A 10,459-nucleotide genomic window follows, 5' to 3' on the forward strand; every position below is an offset into this window, starting at 1 on the left:
TACATAAAGTTCTATGAAATGTATGTATCTAAGTTCCAACATCAAAGCAAATGATAAATAGCAAAGAAAAGTGATTTCATGCAAGAAGCAGGTTCACTGACAATCATGAGAAGTGGTAGTTGACAGATTGGAGTCAGTAGGAAGAGGTTACTTATGTCTGATGTGCTTCGTTTTGCTAAGATAGAAAAAAGTGCCATACTTAGAAGATGTGTTTTTACCTCCTAATACATAGCTTAAAATAATCCTTTTCGAAAACCTTGATGCTTAAAGTGGTGAACTTCATTTAGACACCTTCATGCAGATTCCTCACTACCCAGGCTGGAAAATGTGATATAAGAAATATGATTGTTCTTAGCACAGTTCTGCTGCTTGCTTTCTCCTGATCTGAGGATGGGAATAAATTGCCTACAGTTTCACTGAAGACAGGAACCAGAGCTTCCATTGTCTTCCTTAGCACCCTCGTTCCTCTAACTCACCCACAAGTTGACTCTTGCCTTTTGGATTTTCCTCACTGCCTCTTCACAAGGACCATCTGCAGGATTGCCCTCTAGTTTACAAAGCCCTTGTTTCTGTCTAATACACCATGTGAACCTTCACTGGGGTTTGTTTGCCAATCGAGCAAATTGCAACCATTCCTTTGTGACCTACTGGGCAAGACAGTAGGCCTGAAAGGGAATGAAGAAGCATGTCTGAATTCATTCCTCCCCAGTAATGTTCCCTGGGCTTTGGCACCCAGAACCTGAAGCCCAGCCAGCCTGAAAGCATGGACAGAGTCCAAGACCCAAACAGGGAGGCCTGGGGTGGGTGCTGTGAGTCAACAATCTAGGGATGCAGCCAAGGTTCAGAACCTCAAGGCACAGTTAACAGAGCCAACATACAAAATACAAATGAGTGACTTCAGTAGAAGCACAGGGAGGAGGGAGATAGAGTAGGTATGGGACGAAACCTGGGAAAGGCAAAGTTGCAGCATCCCCAGGACTAAGAGCAAGGTCTAAAGGCAAGTGGAATCATAACATCCCATTGATCAGAATTCTGCATGCCCAGCTGCAGTCAGTTCATGTCTACTTCCATGAAAACTCCAGAATTTCATCTGCCAAACACTCTTCTTGCTCTCCATAAGCTTTATGAGGGACCTCAGCAATTCTCATGGCTTCTCCCACCATCTCTGTGTAGCTTACTTTGCCATTTTGAAGAACAGTGGGAAACATGTAGAATTTGGCATTAGGGGACCTGAATTCTAGCCCCAGCTCTATTAGTTCCTGACTGTGTGATCTTAGGCAAGTCATTTAATTTCTGTGGGACTCAGTTGCCTCAGCTGGGAAGTAGAAAAAATAATGTCTACCTCATAGAATTGGGTTAACGATAAAATAAAATCATGATGATGAAGATGCTTGTAAAACACAGAGCTATATAATATCACTCATAATATTAATAAGTCAATCTCTAACCTAGACTTCTATCCTAAACGCAAGCCTCATATATTCAACTGCCTCCTGGAAATTTCCCACAGACACCTCAGAGTCATCATATCCCAAACTAGAGGCATTATGGGGCAACGCCTGAAATTTGAAGGTCCTCATAGGCTGAACCCTTCCTCACCACCCACATCCAATCTATCACCAATTACCAGGCTAAGACTAATACCTGAAGGACTTTCAACCCTTTCTCTACATCTCCTCTGCCCTGACCTAGGCCATGTTCTCAGTATTTCTGTCCTGTAATATTGCAACAGCATCTTAAGGGATACAGCTACCTCTGGTCTCATCCATCACCTCCCCAAATCTGTGTTTGCCATCACGGCCATACAAGTCTTTCAAAAACATAAATCTGACCATGTCAAACTCCTCTGCTTAAATCATTCAATAGCCCCTAATAGAGAAAACCTAGTCTTACCACCATGGCCCTAGAGATAACATGCCAACTTCACTTCCTACACTATCCCTCTAAGTATCCAATGTTCTCACCACTCGTAATAGAAGCATCCTAAACATATCATGTCCTCTCAAACCTTGTTGACCCTTTTCAATTCTGATATACCCTCAACCTTATCATGGAATTAGATCCTTCTTAGAGTTGTGGGACTTTATAGTCAATTGGACATCAAGTGCTCCCCTGAGATAGCTTTCTTCAACTTCCATTGTTTTTCCCCAACATAGCCTCACACAGAAGGCTATTGGAATATCTTCAGTCCTAAGAGAGCATAGGGAGTGGACAGAACTCTGGGTTAATTGTCAGTTGACTTTAGGCCCAGCTCTTATTCTAGTTCAAGTTCTTCCTCGAAAGAAAAGAGCAAACATAGACAGCATTGTGTTGTCTTTGAGATGGTCCTCAAAGACCACACAATTGAATTAAGCAATACAATAACTTAATTGCTTACTGAATTAAGCAATCTAGTAACTCACATACCTCTGGACTTCCTTTAATAAATGTTTTTGTTGTCTGAGTCAATCTAAGTAAAGATTTTCATTACTTGCAGCTAAAGTATTTGGAACTGTATGTACACTAAGTGTAAACAGGCTCTGAGTAAAGTCCTAAGGGCTTGCCTATGAAAAATTGGCAGAAGCCTTAGTGTTGACTCTGGGACATTCAGATGAGTGTGATGTCTCTAAACTATTGGCTAATCTTTGGTCCAAATAGTATCATAAGTGTTAGGATAATGTGTCACCTACTTAGTTTTAGTGTGTGTGAAAATGATTACTGAATGCCACAGAGTGGATACCTATAGAGGGGGAGATCAAACCATGCCTGCCCATGTGGGCAGGGCAAAACAGTAGTAGGGACAGGCTCTCTAATTTCAAGTTTAAATGTTCTGTCCTGGACAACTTAGGGTTGAAAAGAAAGGAGAGTCTGATTGGCCCCTCTACCTTCTTTCAGGAAATTCTTTACTTATCATATCAAAGGACTTCTTTGCTATAGAACTAGTTTAAAAGTGACACAGGCTGCCCTGTGAGTACTGGGCTCCCCATCCCTGGTTCAGTCTAAAGTTGAATGCCCCACTTGTGAGGGAGACTATAACAGATATTCCTATTTCAAGAGGAAGTTAGGACCAGTTTCATCAAATCATTTATAGTTCCTTCCAAATCCTGATTCCTCTTGTAGTCCATCATACTAGACTCTTAGAGATAAAAACATATTATTTTTTTCCTGTTAAAATTGCCCATAGAAATAGGAAGCCTCAAATTTATCTAGCCCACCTCAGAGCGCTTTCTATTATATACAAGAGCACTAGCCCTAATAATTTTAGAACCGAGGCCCAACCAATGATGTTATAGGTGATGCATCAGAAAAGAGAGAACACCTGCTCTTTACAAAGGCCTTTTTACATTGAAAGTACATACTTCCTTGGTGAATTCACCTCTCAATCTGTTGGAACAAATCTTTTGTAGAACAGGTTGCTTTGCATTGTAGATTCAATGGTGAAGCTTCCATCCAAGGAGGCTCCCAGAGCACTTGATCAAGCCCAACAATCCCAACTGTTACAAATGATTGGCAGCCGGGCCCAGCAGGCATTATGAAATTGTTAATCGGTTTTCCACAGGTTTGGGAGGAGAAATGCCTTTCATTAAATAAGCTACATTTGTCCAGAGCACCAGGGAAAATGTGCTCCTCCTGGGAATTCCAACAAGAGACTCCCTAACCTACAAAAAGGCAAGGAAGTGTGTCTGCTGAGGAAGGGCAAGGGAACCACAGACTCTTCCATCTAAGTGCCTAGCTCCATCCCCACCAGGAAACCACCCTACTCCCAATTGTTGCTGAAGCATTTGTTTGTTTCCTTGGGAACTTTGATAGTCGGGAAAATCTTACTTAGAGCTGGGGTGAAGAAATATAGCTCCTCAGGGCTATTCGTGCTCAGAAGCCCTGTCCCCTGAACATCAGGCTTGGGAAAATAGGCAAGCCAGTAAACCATCGAGACTGTTGCAAAGTCCTGCAGTGCTGAAGGATGAGTCATCTGCTTTTACCACCACTTGAAATAAATGATAATGGCTTGGCAGCCTCTCATATATTAATAGCCTTGTCATTTTACCTTCCTCCTGCTCCCTTTATTTCTCACTGGAATTAGAAATGGCAAAAATGGTTTCAGAGCTGATTGCCCTGATTTTCCAAGCTGCCCAGAAAGCCCAGGACATTCCCTGCACCCTTGCCAGATTGACACTCCACTGTTTTTATCCTATAGTCATTCTTGGCTATATTACCAACTTTAACTGCTTCATGCCATTTCATACTGGAAATTTTCAGATTTGTTTGCTTGTCTGTGTATTGCATGTTTCCTTGCATAACAATGTAAGCTTCATGAAGGCAGGGAATTGTCTGGCTTGTCACTGTATCCCTAGCACCCAGAACAGCATTTTGAGAAAGGAGAGGGGACGCTGGAAGTGTTGCCTCCTCTCTAAACAAAGAAGGATACACGAAGGGGGCAAGGGGTGGTAATGGAGGAAGGGTCTCATGAAGGGGAGAACAGAACTCTCCGCAACCAGGGGCTTTTTGATACAAATTAATACACACAAGTCTCTTGCACTCCTATAAATTAATGATGAAAAATCTGAAAGAGAAATTAAGGACATACTCCCATTTATTACTGCAACAAAAAGAATAGAATATCTAGTCATAAACCTACCTAAGGAGACAAAAGACCTGTATGCAGAAAACTCTAAGACACTGATGAAAGAAATTAAAGATGATACCAACAGATGGAGAGATATACCATGTTCTTGGATTGGAAGAATCAACATTGTGAAAATGACTATACTACCCAAAGCAATCTACAGATTCAATGCAATCCCTATCAAACTACCACGGGCATTTTTCACAGAACTAGAACAAAAAATTTCACAATTTGTATGGAAAGACAAAAGACCCCGAATAGCCAAAACAATCTTGAGAATGAAAAACGGAGCTGGAGGAATCAGGCTCCCTGACTTCAGACTATACTACAAAGCTACAGTAATCAAGATAGTATGGTACTGGCACAAAAACAGAAAGATAGATCAATGGAACAGGATAGAAAGTCCAGAGATAAACCCACACACATATGCTCACCTTGTTTTTGATAAAGGATGCAAAAATATACAATGAAGAAAAGACAGCCTCTTCAATAAGTGGTGCTGGGAAAAGTGGACAGCTACATGTAAAATAATGAAATTAGAATACTCCCTAACACCATACACAAAAATAATCTCAAAATGGATTAAAGACCTAAATGTAAGGCCAGACACTATCAAACCCCTAGAGGAAAACATAGGCAGAACACTCTATGACATGAATCACAGCAAGATCCTTTTTGACCCATCTCCTAGAGAAATGGAAATAAAAACAAAAATAAACAAATGGGGCCTAATGAAACTTAAAAGCTTTTGCACAGCAAAGGAAACCATAAACAAGACCAAAAGACAACCCTCAGAATTGGAGAAAATATTTGCAAATGAAGCAACGGACAAAGGATTAATCTCCAAGATTTACAAGCAGCTCATGCAGCTCAATAACAAAAAAACAAACAACCCAATTCAAAAATGGGCAGAAGACCTAAATAGATATTTCTCCAAAGAAGATATACAGATTGCCAACAAACACATGAAAAAATGCTCAACATCATTAATCATTAGAGAAATGCAAATCAAAACTACATTGAGGTATCACCTCACACCAGTCTGAATGGCCATCATTAGAAAATCTGCAAACAATAAATACTGGAGAGGGTGTGGAGAAAAGGGAACACTCTTGCACTGCTGGTGGGAATGTAAATTGATACAGCCACTATGGAGAACAGTATGGAGGTTCCTTAAAAAACTAAAAATAGAACTACCATATGACCCAGCAATCCCACTACTGGGCATATACCCTGAGAAAACCATAATTCGAAAAGAGTCATGTACCACAATGTTCATTGCAGCTCTATTTACAATAGCCAGGAGATGGAAGCAACCTAAGTGTCCATCATCGGATGAATGGATAAAGAAGATGTGGCACATATATACAATGGAATATTACTGAGCCATAAAAAGAAAGAAAATTGAGTTATTTGTAGTGAGGTGGATGGACCTAGAGTCTGTCATACAGAGTGAAGTAAGTCAGAAAGAGAAAAACATGCTAACACATATATATATAGAATCTAAGAAAAAAAAAGGTCATGAAGAACCTAGGGGTAAGATGGGAATAAAGACACAGACCTACTAGAGCACGGACTTGAGGACATGGGGAGGGGGAAGGGTAAGCTGTGATAAAGTGAGAGAGTGGCATGGACATATATATACTACCAAACGTGAACTAGATAGCTAGTGGGAAGCAGCCACATAGCACAGGGAGATCAGCTCAGTGCTTTGTGACCACCTAGAGGGTGGGATAGGGAGTGTGGGAGGGAGGGAGACGCAAGTGGGAAGAGATATGGGAACATACATATATGTATAACTGATTCACTTTGTTATAAGGCAGAAACTAACACACCACTGTAAAGCAATTATACTCCAATAAAGATGTTAAAAAAATGAATGAGACAAACATTAAGAAGAACAGAATATGACAAAAACTGGTTAGAACCTACTGGGCCCAAGATGGCGGAAGATTCCACTGCTGGTTGGCCTTGAGACTCATTATATGCTCATTGGAATACATTAGTATGCTAAATGACACACCCACAGTCACCATGACAGTTCTGAGGCTGACCAAAAAGTCCAAAAAGTGAATGGTGCCCCAACTCCTGGAAATCCTCACCCCTTCTCCAAGATAGAATAATCCTCCCACTTGTTACCCTATGATATTACCCAGCATGTAAAAGCTAACCACCCCCATACCTCAGGGCTCTCTCACTTTCCAAAGAGATGACGCCATGCCCTGGGGCCGCCTCTTGCCTTCTGAGACAGCCCACACTCTGTCTATGGAGGTGTGTATCTCTCTAAATAAACCTTCTTTCACTTTACTATGGCTCACTCTTGAATTCTTTCCTGCTTGAAGCCAAGGACCCTCACTTGGCAGCCCATCCCAGGGACTCTCTCAAGACCTGGGATGTGACCCTCATCTCATGCCCCATTTTTTCCTATAACAGTTCTTTCTCCAGCTTGCCTCCCCCAATGCCCCAGGTATCTTGATCTTGCTGCAAGCCCAGATACTTAACAATCTAAGAGTCTTGCACAACTTCTCGGGGCTTGTATTTTTCACTTGGCCTAACAGGAAAAGCACATTGTGCATGTGGTACAGTTTGGGCCAACCTAGGGCAGGAATACAAAGACTTTTTGACCAGAAGCTCTGGTTTTACCACTGAACCACGTTTATAGCAGGGCATATGTGATTGGATGTTGGTTATTAAATGTGATTATTCACAACTGACAAAGGGGTTGCTCATAGCTATTCTGATGAATGGGTAGTTTGGTTTAGTGATGAAAATACAGCTACTATATTAGCTTTTTTGTTTATATCCAGCTTGAATATCAAATTGAAGAGAGACATATTTGGCGTACAAACAACCCAGGATAAAGTGGGCACGTGCACGTGGGTGTGCACATGTGTGCGCACACACACACACACATATCTAGACAGTAAATGTTAATGTTCTTGGAATATTAGAAAGTGAAATGCAAAATGCCAGAGTCTGTTCTCACTACCATGACTAAAAGCTCTTCCCCCTCCTGCCTTCTCTATTTCTGTTCACCACCCTGGTCACCTGGGGATGACCCTATGTCTTCTCCAGCAACACTCCTTCCTTTGCCTCCTCCCCTACTCCATCTAATGAGCCATCAATTGTGTCAATTAATCCTCCCCCACAGTGCTCCCTCCCTTCTAACCATCCATGTGGCTCTGATCTCATTCAGATCCTTATAACTCCTTTTTCTAAGAGAAAGGAGGTTTCAGTCTATTCTTCCTGCAAACATTCTTGCCTGCCTGCACCAGAGGGATCTTCTTTTTTTTTTTTTTTAACATCCTTATTGGAGTATAATTGCTTTACAATGGTGTGTTAGTTTCTGCTTTATAACAAAGGGAATCAGCTACACATATACATATATCCCCATATCTCCTCCCTCTTGCGTCTCCCTCCCACCCTCCCTATCCCACCCCTCTAGGTGGTCACAAAGCACCGAGCTGATCTCCCTGTGCTATGTGGCTGCTTCCCACTAGCTATCTATTTTACTTTTGGTAGTGTATATATGTCCATGCCACTCTCTCACTTTGTCCCAGCTTACCCTTCCCCCTCCCCATGTCCTCAAGTCCATTCTCTAGTAGGTCTGCGTCTTTATTCCTGTCTTGCCCCTAGGTTCTTCATGACTTTTTTTTTTTAGATTCCATATATATGTGTTAGCATACGGTATTTGTTTTTCTCTTTCTGACTTACTTCACTCTGTATGACAGAGTCTAAGTCCATCCACCTCACTACAAATAACTCAATTTCGTTCCTTTTTATGGCTGAGTAATATTCCATTGTATGTATGTGCCACATCTTCTTTATCCATTCATCTGTTGGTGGACACTTAGGTTGCTTCCATGTCCTGGTTATTGTGAAGAGTGCTGCAATGAACACTGTGGTACATGACTCTTTTTGAATGATGGTTTTCTCCGTGTATATGCCCAGTAGTGGGATTGCTGGGATCTTCCTGAAGAACAGTTCTGACATGCAGTGTCCCTTTTCAAAACTCTTCTGTACCTTCCCCTTTGCCTACAAGATCAAGTGCAAGTTCTTGGCTTGGAATTCAAGGCCCAGCATTAGCCTATTCAGCCTCCCACTCCAGCTTTCTCTCGCACAAACTCCTCCTTATTCTCTATTAAGCACCACGCATTTCTGATTTCAGCACCTTGGCTGGATCTCTGCTTGGAATGCCCATCTGTGAACCCCTGCCTGTAAGACCCATGTATGGCTGCAAGGTTCAAGTCCATATGAAGGGCAGGATCCTCCTACCTACACACAGCTTCCAGGACTGCCCAGTCAGATGGAGGCCCATCTTCCTAGAAACTCCAGGGCAATCATGACTTCCTAACTTGTGCTAGTAATTTCTGAGAGAAATCCCCTCTCCTGTCTTGAAACACATGTGAGAGCCAAGAATTGCGTTTGAGGCCTTACTGTATATTCATCCATCACCAAGTCCAGGGCCTGGCATAGACAAGCACTTGGGAAGTACTCAGAGAACCACAACACAGTAAAAAGGCCTTGCCTTTTGGAAGGCTCCAGAGTTTGCAAAGGTTCTTGCAGTCATCCAGTGGATGAGGTTTATAAGGAAGATGGCAAAGTGTGATTAATCTCAAGCCTTAAGAGAAAGCTGCCCTGGGGGTGTCATCTGATGAGAAAGCTGTAACCATCTGCCTCTTTTGGTGCCTGGATTCAGTCACTCATTCAGCAAATATAATTTGCCAGTCATTGGGCACTGCACTCAACCCAGGGGAATACAGGTAAATCAGACAAACCTCCATCTCCTGGAGCTCCAGTGTCAGTAGAGAAAAAGACATTCATCTAAGACAGTTCAAGTCCAAGGCTGGCTACAGTAAGTGCAGAATCGCCTCTCTCTGCAGCAGTCTGGGGCTGGGCAAAAAGGCAGATTTCTCTTTCTAGTAGGCTCAGGAATGCTCTGCATTTGCCTGTTCCCTGCTCTGTAGCATGTTTACCTAGGGCAAGAGTGGCTCCTAACTTGCAGGGCCCAGGGAAAAATAAAAATTCAGGGCCACTTGTTCAAAAATTATTAAGAATTTCAAGAAAGTAACAGCAAAGCATTAAACAAAGCATGGGGGCACCTCTGTGTGCAGGGCCATGTCGAGCTGAAAAGGCCACATGCCCATGAGGCTGGCCCTGCCACACAGCTGGGAAGCATATACACAGGAGGCCTGAATGTGTCCTGCAGTCTTTTCTTCTCTCTTGCACAGTCTGAACGGAGCCAGATCCCAGTGAACTCAGTGGCACTTAGACACACACAGCTGCACACAGGCCGGTAACAAATTTTTGTTGGGTGCCCACTGTGTGCCCAAAACTCATCTTAAGTTTCAGGGATATGGTGAAAAATCCAGACAGACACGTTGTTTGGTTTTGTTTTGTTTTCTTTTTTGTTACTGAGCTTGCTCCATAAACGAGCTCACAAAGAAATGCCCAAGAAAATCATCAGTTAGTGAGCAGTGTTGTGAATATGACAAAGCAGAGTGATGAGATGGGGGTGGGGTGATGGAGAGGGTGTATTAGATTAGCGTGGTACAGCAAAGCCTCTCCAGGGAGCCGTCCTGGGGGCTGGGATGCACACAGCCCGTTCTAGAGCAACAGGTGAGGATGCTGCTAGTGTTTGGCATCAGCTTGACAGGCAAATCTCTGCAATCCCTTCCCCTCTGACGTGAATCATGAGGGTCTAGGCAAGAAAGATGAAGTCCGAGGATGCTTGAGACTTGAGATGTCCCCCCTGAATGGGGCCACTGACCCCTGCACCCCACCTCCACCCCTAGTGCCTTCTCACTTCTGGCATCACCAGGAGCCAGAAAGATATAGGCAGCCAATACTGGAAAG

Source organism: Lagenorhynchus albirostris, chromosome X, assembly GCF_949774975.1.
Source record: "Lagenorhynchus albirostris chromosome X, mLagAlb1.1, whole genome shotgun sequence".
NCBI classification, from domain to species: domain Eukaryota; kingdom Metazoa; phylum Chordata; class Mammalia; order Artiodactyla; family Delphinidae; genus Lagenorhynchus; species Lagenorhynchus albirostris.